Source organism: Physeter macrocephalus, chromosome 1 (genome assembly GCF_002837175.3).
Source record: "Physeter macrocephalus isolate SW-GA chromosome 1, ASM283717v5, whole genome shotgun sequence".
NCBI lineage: Eukaryota > Metazoa > Chordata > Mammalia > Artiodactyla > Physeteridae > Physeter > Physeter macrocephalus.
The window spans coordinates 105,986,172-106,000,598 of NC_041214.2; the positions used below are offsets into that span (position 1 = coordinate 105,986,172).

General features: G+C 37.1%; 1 protein-coding gene across 12 annotated transcripts in view; it reads right to left on the reverse strand.

Annotated features, from left to right (window-relative positions):
* The window catches only part of BBX (BBX high mobility group box domain containing), a 291,235-nt gene that overhangs the window by 159,484 nt on the left and 117,324 nt on the right, over nucleotides 1-14,427 (reverse strand). For 5 of the 12 annotated variants that reach the window (XM_055085735.1, XM_055085736.1, XM_007120240.4 and 2 more), the window contains exon 2: nucleotides 6,938-7,011. The exons of the other annotated variants lie outside the window; for them this stretch is intronic. The gene's annotated coding sequence lies outside the window, so the exon portion shown is untranslated. The remainder of the gene's footprint in view (nucleotides 1-6,937; nucleotides 7,012-14,427) is intronic. 12 annotated transcript variants of the gene reach the window in all.

The window sequence follows — 14,427 nt, forward strand, 5'->3', positions numbered from 1 at the left end:
AAATAAAAACAAAAATAAACAGATGGGACCTAATGAAACTTCAAAGCTTTTGCACAGCAAAGGAAACTGTAAACAAGATGAAAAGACAATCCTCAGAATGGGAGAAAATATTTGCAAACGAATCAACAAAGGATTAATGTCCAAAATGTATAAATAGCTCATGCAGCTCAATAACAAAAAAACAAACAACCCAATCCAAAAATGGGCAGAAGACCTAAATAGACACTTCTCCAAAGAAGACATACAGATGGCCAAGAGGCACATGAAACGCTGCTCAACATCACTAATTATTGGAGAAATGCAAATCAAAACTACAATGAGGTATCACATCACACTGGTTAGAATGGGCATCATCAGAAAATCACAAACAACAAATGCTGCAGAGGGTGTGGAGAAAAGGGATCCCTTTGGCACTGTTGATGGGAATGTAAATTGATACAGCCACTATGGAGAACAGTATGGAGGTTCCTTAAAAAACTAAAGCTAGAATTACCATATGACCCAGCAATCCCACCACCTACTGGGCATATACCCAGAGAAAACCATAATTCAAAAAGACACATGCACCCCAATGTTCAATGCAGCACTATTTACAATAGCCAGGTCATGGAAGCAACCTAAATGCCCATTGACAGACAAATCGATAAAGAAGAGGTGATACATATATACAATGGAATATTACTCAGCCATAAAAAGGAACAACATTGGGTCATTTGCAGAGATGTGGATGGACCTAGAGACTGTCATACAGAGTGAAGTAAGTCAAAAAGAGGAAAACAAATATCGTATATTAACACATATATGTGGAATCTAGAAAAATGGTATAGATGAACAGGTTTGCAAGGCAGAAGTAGAGACACAGATGTAGAGAACAGAAGTATGGACACCAAAGGGGGAACGTGTGGGGGATGAATTGGAAGATTGGGCTTGACAATATATACACTAATATGTGTAAAATAGATAACTAATAAGAACCTGCTGTATAAAATCTGCTGTTTGCTGTATAAAAAAATAAAATAAAATTCAAAGAAAAGGTAGATAAATGAGTTAAAATAATTTTCAACCAATTAAACTATCATCCACAAAATTAGATCAGTGCTCAAGAGCTTATCCTTTAGTCTATAAACACACAAGATGAGAAAAAAAATTACAAATCAATTTAAAGTTATTTTTACACATAGGTACATGTCTCAAAGGTTTGTTTCCTTTGGAGTATGTTTTGTTTTTATAAAGGTATCAAATCACCAGAAACTGAAATTATTCCAGTGACACAGAACACACATATTACAAAAAATTTAAAGATAAAACGAAGAGTTAAGCTGAGCCTACATCAATGTTATTACCCATCACTAATCCCAAACACCCATCAACTGACTTACCTAATAGAAAAAGTCCCTATTGTGTAGTAGAAAGAAGTACTATACATATGTTCAAAGAATTGCACTTAGACTATCATACTTGAGAAATACAATGATTACCTAACTCAAGAGCTGATATCAGAGGAAAAAAGGGAAAGGAGGAGGAAGAAAAAAGTGGATAAAAAAAGAGAGAGAGGGAGGCAGGAAAATAAACAGGTAGAAGAGCAGATTTAGGACTCCATGGCTTCTGCTGGCTTTATTTCAAATAAACAATCTCTTCTTTCTGTTTTCCAGAATCTTTAAGAGTATGCCATTTCCCTGTTGAATTCACAACTGATTCACAAAGTAAAAGAATATAGCCTTGAAAAAATGTGAATTGGCTTGATTATAGTAAGCAGAAACAGATACAACTCAAAAGACTAATCGTCTTATTCCTCAACCTAATTTTCAAATACATTCCATTCCTAGATAACAATGAATACACATGGAAATCGATTTTTACAATGATATAATTCCTCCATCATACAAAACACTCTAATTTTCAAGTTCTTAGATTTGATCCCTTCACTTGAAAGACACTTTTTCATGCACAGTGACTTCAAAGTGGAAGAAATATGAATTCAGTAATTTCAAATGTCTCCCATCTCAAAGATCCAAAGATATTTTTAGTCTTCGATGACTATAATAAACCAGGTTTTCTTGTTTATAAATTAAATAACATAGAAAGTTCTTTGTTTTTTTTAACTTTCACGTCATTCTTTGGCACAGAAAAACAATTATCTCTGGGATGAACTGAACTGGTTGCCCTCAAATTCATATGATGAAACCTCAAAGCCCAATGTGATTATATTTGGAGATAGACCCTAGAAGTAGGTAAAAGTTAAGTAAGGTCATTAGGGTGGGGCCATTATCTGATAGAACTGGTGTCCTTTTAAGAAGGGGAAGAAACCAGAGCACACTTTCTACACACACACACACACACACACACACACACACAAACACACACACACATACACACACACACACACACACATACAAAAGGTCATGTGAGGACACAGCAAGAAGGCAACTGTCCATAAGCCAGGAAGAGAAACCACACCAGAGACAGAATTTGTCAGCATCTTTATCATGGACTTTTAGCCTCCAGAACTGTTAAAAAATATCTATCTGCTGTTTAAGCCACCCAGTCTGTGGTATTTTGTTATGGCAGCCCAAGCAGACTATATAATCTCTAAAAATTAAAAGATTCTATTTTTGAAATAGTTTTACTCTATCAATAATCCAGCTGAGGGGACTTCCCTGGTGGGCCAGTGGTTAAAACTCTGCACTCCCAGTGTAGAGGGCCCGGGTTTGATCCCTGGTCAGGGAACTAGATCCCACATGCATGCCGCAACTATGAGTTCTCGTGCCGCAACCAAGAGTCCGCATGCCGCAACTAAAAGATACTGCATGCACCAACGAAGATTCCTACGTGCCGCAGCTAAGACCTGGCGCAGCCAAATAAACAAACACAAAAAAATATCCAGCTGAATATGTAACTGATAGTTGTTGCAACAATGATTCGTTTATGAAGAGAAGTGCCTGGAGCAATGTGAAGAATAATTCACTCCAAAATTATTTATATATGTGTGTGCTGTTCTACATTAAATTGTCATTTGGAAATAGCATAAAGCTTTGAACCCCTAAGAGATATCCTCTGTTGTCCTGTTTCTGAGTGCAAGGGGACAATGCCAACAGAGAAGTCCTCGAAGGAATCTAAATAATCTCACCCTCACTGGAAAACAGCAACATAAAAATCTTGAAATAGAAATGTTGATTCTTTTGAAACCAAACAGCATTTGCTCTACATGGTGAAGAAAATTTCTGTGGCACTGTCTCCTGTTCTTGTACCTTGTGCATCGAGATTATATAAAATTTGATTTCTTTGATTCTGACCTCATTAATATCCAGAGTCAAGGCCATAAATCCACCTTTGGCAATCATTCTGTCCTTAGGATTTCTATGTTCTCAGTGGCAAGAAGTGATTTATTAGATCATAGGGTGACTAGTATTTCTACAGGATTCACCCTTTCAGTGGTAACTGTAGAATATATAGGCTCTTATGCATTCAGGACAATTTGTTAAAACTCGAAGTATGTGTGTGTAAATATAAACATGCAAACACAGTTTAGACATACATACACTGTAATAAAGGTCTATTATAGTGCCTTCAAGATTATTGAACTATGATCACATTTTTCTTAACTACCATTTCTTGACTGCATCCCATGTGCCAGGCAGTGTATCAACACTCAACATAATTCCCTTATTTAGTTAACAGAATTCTACGAGGTAGAGATCATTATCCGATATTAAGATGAGAAAACAAAATTTCAGAGAGGTTACATAAACACCCAAATTCTTTCCAATTTAAAAGTTCCAGAACTACGGTTTATGCCTAAGTTTCTCTGAATCCACAGATGTCTTAGAATGTTCCTTTTCCCCAGTCTTAAAGAACTACGAACTATCAAACAAAGCACTGTTTATATACTCCTTGATATTTTTTTTTAACTCCTTGATATTTAAATCATCTTAGTCCACCCAGGTCTGGTAGCAATGTTTTATAAAACCTGTGGGATTAATCAGATCAACATTGGTTGAGTTCATAATGCCTAGCAATTTTCTAGAAAACTTAGGAGAGAATAATGCAATCACTATATAGTGAATACAACCTCGAGTGAAGTACATCAGAAAACCCATGGGATTCGATTGTTAACCACCCTTATAGTATCTGCATTTTTTCTCTCTAGAATGATTCCTTAAATTGATCTTAAGTAGAGGCATTTGGTTACCATTACATAGTAAAATTATTGTATTACTACTGGAAAAAGCAAAGTACCCATTTTCTCATGCTCTTCCTCTATATCAAATTAGATAACATCTGTCAAAAGTTCTTAGGGCTTCCCTGGTGGCGCAGTGGCTGAGAGTCCGCCTGCCGATGCAGGGGACACGGGTCCGTGCCCCGGTCCGGGAAGATCCCACATGCTGTGGAGCGGCTGGGCCCGTGAGCCATGGCCGCTGAGCCTGCACGTCCGGAGCCTGTGCTCCGCAACGGGAGAGGCCACAACAGTGAGAGGCCCGCGTACCGAAAAAAAAAAAAAAAGTTCTTAACTTAGTAAACATAGGTAAGAAGTTATTATGCGAATCATTATTTCCCTTCTCTAACTCTGTATGCAAACCATAGAGGGTCCAGTCTGCAGCAATTTTCATTCATTTTAAAACAACTTATAAAACAATAAGGTAAGTAAGTTTAATATAGACTGTATTTCCATTTATTGCATAGTGGAAAAGTGATAATGTTCAAAACTTAATGAAACTCTTGAATTGTATCAACTCCTCATTCCTTAAAATTTGTCACAGGGTTTCAAAACTCACTGTGTTCCATGTAACTGCAAGAGGATTCACAGTCAAATAACTTTCCATGTTAAACAGATTCATTTACTACAGGACTTCCTGGAAGCTTAACATACTAGGTGCATTCTGTCTGTCTAGAAGAACCCTAGACAGGATTATGCAGATATTATACTTAAAATATGCATTATGCCTCCCTATCAGCCTTCCCCTACCCCACCCCTCTTAAAAGACCACTCCTATCCTATGACATGAGTTGGCCATGTGACATGCTTTAGCCAATGAAACATAAGAGGTAGTGACATATACCACCTCTCAGCAGCAGTTTAAAGAGCCCAGATTCCACCATCATTCCTTTCTCCTTCTGCCACAAGACTTAAGCATCCCAGAGAGGCTGTCCTTCAGCTTTGGTCCAGGAATGAAGAGGATATGGAGCAGAGTGGCAGCAGATTCATCAAGAACATGAACATGAGTGAGAAAGAAACTTTTACTGCTATAAACCACTAAGACTTGGGGACTCTCTGGATAATTAAACAAAATTTTGCCTAAGCTAACTAAAATAGCATGTTTCCCAGATTTACTGAACCCTGGCATCATTCTGCTCCGTAACATTTTCCAAAATTTGTTTCCTAAATTACTCCCGATTTTGTACGGCAATTTTCTGTTAGTTAATACTGTATTTAAGATGAATATATAGTTATGCTAGAAGTATAAAGTCTCAGTCTTCTCAAATTTTATCAGCATTTTTTGTCAATTTCTGCTTACAGTCAATAAAAGTATTGTATTAAAATAATATGATTAACATTTAGAGATCATAGATGAGATGGCTACTTAAGTCAAGACTGCCAACAACTACTGATTAATGATTTAGTTTTCTGAATAGGTAATATAAAAGGTCCTGCTTTATTTTCTATATATGTATTCATATTCAGAAAACTAAGAATACTGCCACAAATTTAATTTTCTTTGTATCTCACTATACTCAACTGCCTTTAAGATTAGTAATCGAGAACATATTTGACATTTCAGTATAGATATTCAAATATTCTGTAGTCTATTCTGCTGACCCAGTAAAACCATAATCAACTGTATCCTAACTGGCATTTGTAAATCCAGAATTTATATTTCTAGCTTCATTGTGCCTTAAAGGATAGCACAGAAAGGAGGAAAAATAACTAAATCCCAATCTTCTCACTGGCAATAAGATTTTGCTGTTGTTTCAATATCCTAGTAAACACACAAGCTGAAAAAACGGCATTTATTTTTACAATGTGTACAATCCTAGACTGCAACATTCAGAAGAATGGTTCAGAGGCCTTATATTTATACTCATATCATAAAAGCAACATTCAGTCATATACTTACTAAAACAAAAAAGGTAGACACAGATATTCTAGACGGACCTAATAAGCTATCAAAAATACTTAAGAACAGAAAAGATTTAAGATTTCGATGAATAAAAAAATTGAAAAATAAGTTCACGTCCTAAAAATTGCAACTAAACAATATTTACTACTTCTGTTAATTTTAATTTATATTAAATTCCTTGGTCTTATAAATCATCAGTTCACCATAAAGTATTCAAACATCAGTAAAGCAATCACACATTTTCATTCCCAGACTGAGAAAACGCTATGCATTTAAGTAATCATGACCAAAATTAATCTTAAAATATTCCTAAAGAAGCAGTTTTGAATATAACTTATATACAAGAGGACAGAATTATAGGATCTGTGAGTTTCAAAGTCTGATATAATTTGCCACATGTATATATTTTAAAATCTCAACTTTTTCAGGCAATACAAAAAAAGGCTTTGGGGGGACAGACCAATGTAATATTTATTTAGGTATGTATTCTCTAGATAATTAGGACTTCAATAAATGCACTTTTCACCAATAGCCCATTACTGTGGAGAAACAAACCAGAGATTCTGAAATAGTTAATTTTTTTAAATTCATGATTTTAAAGGAAAATTTAACTTACTTGATGATAGAGATTAAAGTGTCACTTAAAAAATACTCATAAAATTGACCAAAAAAATACACAATTATCACTCTTCCCTGATCAATACGGAAGGCGAATCCATCAGATGGGAAAAAGTTGAGACCAGCTCTGTTACCACTTAGCTCCTGACTGTTTCACTGCTTCCAGGTAAGTAAGTAAGATGCACCTGCAGGGCTGCTCTTACCGGTCAAGTCAAGACTTTCCATTGTGATTTCAATGGAACATCAGAACTTCCAGCTTCTGTGATGCAGCAGAATTCTGTGAAGGACCCATAGCAAAGTGATTAAAATGGTGAGCCAGGAAGCCCTTTCAAACAAAGCTGACACTTATTCTCCTTTAGCAAAATAATCCCTAAATAAGATGAATTAACAGCCAGGCAATCAAAATCAGGAAAATTATTAAACATCCCTCTACTAACACTATTTAGGAAAAAAAGGCCTGAAGTGTTTATTGTCAACTTTAACAAAAAGATAGTCACTAAAATTACTCAATGGGAATTCTGAGACTAAAGTTACAGAGACAAAGAATTACAGGCAATCACTTCTTAGCTTTCTGACTAAATTCAGGTGTAGAGTTACAGGTGAATTCTCTGGAAAAACATGAAATTATATTGACATTCTGACTAAACTGAAGTTATTTGAAATGACAGGCCCAACCCATACAGTTAAGCTGTGGTTCAGATGTTAATATCTTATATTTTATCTTTTAAATGTTTTAAAGATAACAAGTGAAACCAAGATAGTTTTTTTTTAAGGTGGGGAGTGGGGGGAACATACAAATAGAGAAAAGCTGTAACTAAAAAATTACCTTCTAGCTACATATGATGAAATAAATATAAGAGGATCAAAATCAACAAGAGTATACAAAATAAATGAACATTTTACATTAATACTGCAAATACAGACACACACTTAAACTGTATCTTTTTTAAAAATTATTTCAGTTTCTGAGACATTCATTTAGTTTCTCAAGTGCTTCATGGTAATACTAAATTCACACTCAACTAAGAGAGATAATTTCCTACCCTCTTGCATATTATGACAATATATTTCCTTACAATCAGTAGGTTATAACACACTCTAGAAATCGGATATCACTTACTGGCTTACAGCTTGATCAATACTGTTAGTGATTTTATGGCTTGGCTAAAGTTTTTTTCCCTAATCAGCCACTACAATATGGAAGAATTGGCTCTTACACATTAAATATCAAAAATGTGTCATGATTCATTTGAATAATCCTAACTAGACTTAGATGATTCAGTTGTCACCCAGTGCTATGGAAGAAAACAACAGCTTGAAAGAATAAATAAAATATTAAACGGCCTCACGTGGCTTCACACAAGATACTACTCATTCATCCACATTTTTTAAAACAAGGCTATGGATGAAAGAATAAATCCAGATCTTTGACGAAAACTACAAAGGACATATGAAAACTTTCAAATTAATGCCTATGTTTTTATCAAGGAAGTGTACAATTCCAAAAACTGATTAAGTAAATTATATAAAAGTCTATCCTTAATTATCATAAACTAGGCAACTAACATTAAAACTGCTGTTTTGGGCTTCCCTCGTGGCTCAGTGGTTAAGAATCCGCTGGCCAATTCAGGGGACACAGGTTCAAGCCCTGGTCTGGGAAGATCCCACATGCCGCAGAGGAACTAAGCCCATGCGCCACAACTACTGAGCCTGCGCTCTAGAGCCCGCGAGCCACAACTACTGAGCCCACGCGCCACAACTACTGAAGCCCGTGCACCTAGAGCCCGTGCTCTGCAGCAAGAGAAGCCACCTCAATGAGAAGCGTACGCACCAAAACGAAGAATAGTCCCGGCTCGCCACAACTACAGAAAGCCCACGCGCAGCAATGAAGACCCAACGCAGCCAAAAATAAATAAATTTTTTTTTAAAAACTGCTGTTTTAAGAAAATCACATGCACTATCTCATATATTTATTTCCATACTTTTTCTTGATATAAATCCATAAAAGCCAGTATAGAGAAGAACCATTAAAATAAAAAGTTAATAAATAGGCAAAAATCATGAATATCTATAAATAACTGTCAAGTAAATAAATTGGTATAAACTAAAAAAACAAACAGTGTATAATTAATACTGCCAAAACTGGGAGAGGAGGGTCCAACATTAATTCTGATAGTGTGGGTTTAATTCTTATTTTGGTTTAGAGATTTGCTTACATTTTAGTGGGTTTTTTTTTAATTTATTTACTTTATTTTATTTTTGGCTGCATTAGGCCTTCGTTGCTGCACGTGGGCTTTCTCTCGTTGTGGCGAGCGGGGGCTACTCTTTGTTGCAGTGTGCGGGCTTCTCATTGCGGTGGCTTCTCTTGTTGTGGAGGATGGGCTCTAGGCGCGCGGGCTTCAGTAGTTGTGGCTCACGGGCTCCAGAGCCCAGGCTCAGCAGCTGTGGTGCACAGGCTTAGTTGCTCCGTGGCATGCTGGATCTTCCCAGGCCAGGGATTGAACCCGTGTCCCCTGCATTGGCAGGCGGATTCTTAACCACTGCGCCACCAGGGAAGCCCCTACATTTTAGTTTAAGAAGTGAGTGCATGCTATCTGAGAAATAAAATATGCTAGTATATCCTATATACAGAAGTTCTTTTAGGAGCTCAAAAATAAACTCTCACTAATCTTAAGGTACCCTTACACATTTGTTTGTTTCTATAATCAAATATATACCCCCAAAATGGACCATATCTATACTTTATTTTGATTACCGTTCAATAATTTATCACCTGGGATGCAACTATCTATGGATAAAGTAGGGAGGGAGAGGGAGGAGGCTGACTGTGCTGTGGCCAATATGGGTTTTAAAACTCAGGATAACAAAGAAATCATGTTGGACTTTACTGACTAGGAGGGGAGCCAGGGAATCAGCCACAGAGCAGAGGTCAATTTCAAGGCTGAAGATCCTGCCTGAGACAGACTCCCTCTGAGTTCTCTGACAGCCAAACTCCAGATTTTATCTGGCTATTACAAATGCCCACATGAGTAGCTTCAGAAAAGCAGTTTCAGCATAAGCTGTTCTGCATTTAAGTTACCAGTACTTCAAAAGGGTTTTGATTTGATGGAAATGGGTGGCTGTGTGAGGTGTCAGAAGAACAGGTGGGCAAGAATGGGAAATGTCTAAAGGGTGAATACAACCCTGCAGAATGGTGACCTGAACATGCCCTTAGACCATAGCCAGGAGAGATCTTCAAGTGAGCCACGCCAGGCCTGTCTGTGTTCTCTGGGTCACACTACAGCTTCCTCCTAACCCTCACTTCCCATCCACACAGGGCCTTGGATTCCTGACCGCCCACACTTAGCTCCCACTGTCTCATTAAGAGCCTGCTCCGTTAACGGGCTCCTTTTCCCTTTGCAAGGCCCGCTTCCCACCAAAACACGGCTTCCCACAGGGTGCACACCTAGCCAGGATGGACCTGGCACAGCTCAGGATGCCCTCTGAGATCATCATGGCAGATGGGAGAGCTAATGTTGAATTATCTCCTCTTTACCTCTTAACCACAAATAGAGTATCTGACTTGGCATCTGAAAAACCCATCTTAAAGATCTGGTCTCAGCAACCACTGAAATATCCCAAAGCAGCTGGCTTTCTGGCAGTTTACACACTGCCCCCCTTGGGGTTCTATGTTTTGAAAGCTTATTATACTAAAAAAGGTGAGGTGCCACTTCTTATAACAAGGCAGGCTCCCTCATTAGTGTTAATGTCCAGTATAACATTCAAAGGCACATCATGACAAGATCCCCTTCTATGCCAACACTGTATGTTTTGCACCCTAATGTCACTACAACCTAGTCAGTGCAGAAGGGACTCCAGGCAACCATGTTGCCCATTTACATGGAAGAATATTTAATCCCCATGAATGACTGCTTTTCTGATGTTTTCATCATTTCTCTGGGTAATAGATTAAGCTTTAACTAACTCATTTTCATACATAACCCTAATTCAATCAAGCTCAATAAAAGTCATTCTGGACTGCAATTATTTGCTAAGGAACAATTAGATTCAAATGAAAAAAAACTTGCTGGGCACGATACAATGCACGGTACAGATGCCTCTCCATTTATGGAGCCAGAAACAACAACAAAAATAGCCAAACTGCTAGAAAAGGAAATAGATTTTTTTCCTCATCTTCCTGAAAATAGAATACTCATGCTTTTACACCTGAAGAAAACAAAATGGAGAACCCAAGAAAGCAAATTTCAAAATTATTTTTTTCAATTATGTTTATGCTTTGAAAGAGGCTGCATTTCTAATCTAAGAGTAAGCATGACCTCTGAAAGCCAAAATAAATCCAGGTCACAAATAACAGTCTTAACATCCACTCTTTCACTAAATCTTCCACTGGCTTCCTCCATTTTCCCAACAATATGTATTCCGATCTCCACTTTACAAAGTAGGTGTTCTTAAAAGATTTTTTCTGGCTTAAAATTACTTCTTTAAATAAATACAATTCTTATATTTTCCTCAATTCACTCTTTTATACACTGCATGTTTACAAATGAAATGTAAAGGTTGTTTATAAATAAACTTAAATACAAACACCGAGCTTTTACTTCTACGTAAATATATCATATTTTTAGTCCAAAAAAACTCATTAACTAAAGCCTCCTTATGTATATGCATAAGGTCTCCCACTCACCCCAATGTAATTAATATTCTTTTCATCTCCTCAGTAGTAGCACCAGGCACATTACAAAATAATATAGTACTGAAATTGCATACCGGCTGTTATGCAATTTTGGCCAATGAATTCCATACCTCAGGTCACTGTGGTACACCAGAGGACAAAGGATTTTTTTTTCTAGAAATGATAAGCTCCGGTTAAATCATTTGCTGAAATAAATTATCTTCATGTAGACAAAGATAAATGCAGGGAAATATATAATATATATGCTTTTTAACAAGAGTTGCCTTTACTTCATACTTCATATTTTCACTGTCTTTATTTTATGACAGTGACAATATAAAGTATGAATAAAGACAACACTTGTTAAAATCACCCTGCCTGTCTTTATAGTTGAAGCTTAAACCAAAGCTATTTCACAGGCATTTCTGGCCAGGCACCAATCTTTAACAGAAATTCCAAGTGTCAGCTATACTGAGAATGGAAATTTCTTAAAAGAAAATGCAAATCTGAAGTATCTTTTTATCACCTTCCCACCCCCACCCCTGCATTTCCTCATGACCCAGAGCCTTTCAGTTAAAAAACCTTAAACATAGTAATAAAGGCAAAACAAGTCCTAAGAGTTCACTAGATACTAACAGCAAAGCAAAGTAACTAAAAGTCATTACAGATCTGTCCATCTGTTTGGAATTTCCAGAAAGGTGTTGGAAAACACCAGCAGGCAGAGACAGAAACTCTAGCATTCACTGTTAGACATAGGTCTAAGATGAAAGATTTGGAAATCCTCTTTCCTTCAGTACTCAATATTGACCAATTATAAAACTATACTTTAAAAACTACCTTCCACCTATCTACATGCCAAGAGCACAGAGATGCAAATGGTATAACCTTTTATAGTTTGAGAAATTAATAATAACTTACTATGTATTAACACTGCAAAAGGTATTATAAGAGTTGTTTTCTAGAAGCTGATGATCTAGTTGGGTAATCGCATACACACACACACACACACACACACACACACACACACACACACACACACACACACACAGTTACACAAGAAGAGAGAGAAATGTATAATGTCAAAACGGTAAGCAAAGAATTCCCCAAAAGTTAGACTGCACAAGGGAATCTTTATGCAGGAAACAAATAAAAGCTGCAACCTAAGGCACCAGCTGCAAACTGGGATATGGAGAAGGGTGTCACAGGCACAGGCAGAGACTGGGCCTAAGTTACATACTGGGAAGAAGCATGCTGGAGGGGACAGGAGGCAGATCTGGTCGAAGTGCAGGGCTCACATCAGAAAGTGGAACGTGAAATGCGGGCAAATGAGAAAGTAATGCAATTTGCTCTTTTTTTTCTCTCCATAGCCTCATAAACAGCAGAGCACAGTTAGCAGCATGGTGTTCTGCAAAGCATACTGACTTTAGGGCCAAACTTGTACCCCTCATTTACTTACTCCCCTGCAATTGTGGGCCAATTCCTGAGACTCTCTGAGCCTCCATTCCTCATCTGCAAAATCAGGGTAACAATTCCTACACCTCTAAAGGTTGCCTTAAATTATCAGAAGATATTATAAATACAAAGGTCTTGGCATACAGGAAGTGCTCAGGTAATGTTAGTAAGCTCCCTAGAGTTAAACTATGTGGTAGAAAAGCATGTAATAAAGTAATATTGTGAACATACCGAAGTTTGCTTTGAATATTCTCAACATTTGGATACTAAGTAAATTGCTAGTTTTTCAAAAGGTAGATTTTGTTTTAATTTAGGTAGTTTTAACATACGTTTAATTCTGACAGTCTGAACAACCACTTTTTACTCCTACCAATTTCGAGCTACATTACCTGATTTGATAATATGATATTTTATTATAATGCTCATATGCCATAAGACTGTTGTTTCAGGGACCATGGTGCAACTATGAATTTCTGCAGTTTCTGTAAGTAGAGGTGGAAAATGAGTAGGCATTAGTCCAGTCAGATAGATGGCTTGGCAGGGAGGCCCTGAAAGCCTCTTTTATACTCTTGTGAACTATATAAACGTGCCTTTGACCTTCTCAGGCAGGGGAAACTGCACATTTAAGACAGAAAGAGTTTCACTTCCAGGAAAAGTATAAAAACATGCTTGCCAGCAGCTACGTGAGGAACACTGACAGGGAACCCCTAGGTACTTTGGGAAGACTCCTTAGCTCTATCAAGCCACTGAGCTGGAAGATAGAAGGTTAAGATAATCCCAGCCCTGTAGGACATCGCGCCGACATCGCGCCTATGCATTACTCTGGTTTAGCCCAAGTAAACCTTGGCCTACACACTTGAGGAATTAGCCTATATCTTTAGGGAGGGGTTCTGTGAATGAAACCCACTGGAGGAATCTCAGGACCGCCTTGTCCTTTGAGGTAAGAAAGGATTCCTTTAATCAACAATAATTCACAATATACAGAAAATCACACTCTTAATTTAGTCCAAAGTCATTTGATTAAAAACGGAAGTCAGCTGTTAGCAATTTACATAATTTTAAATGGAAAATATTCTGTTCTGAGAAGTAAAGGACACTAGTCTTTCCTTTTTTTCTTTTATCACTTAAATTGCACAAAGACAATTTAAAGACATATAAGCGTAATTTAAAATTTTGTGATATTAATAAGCACATCTCTATTAAAATTTACATTGTGTTATTAAAAACCAAAAAAAATATACTATCTAGAAAGAGCCCCTGTCCCTTTCAGGTGCGCCTAATGGATATCCAGCAAATAGCTTTGCAACAGAAAGACTGGTTCCAGATATGTTAATTGCAAGAACATTCCTGATATGAAGACATAAAGGAGTCTGCTCAAAAATGATCCACAATAAAGTGTTAATATGCTCCCTTTTTGAAGTTATTTATTCACAAAGCAGTTATTCCCAAGATAAATAATCCTATACAGTAATTAGCTACTTTACACCAGAAAGATCCAAAAAACTTTCCCTTAGAGGGAAACAGAGAAGTCCAATCCCAACATTTCCATAGCTGAAACCAAGACAGACC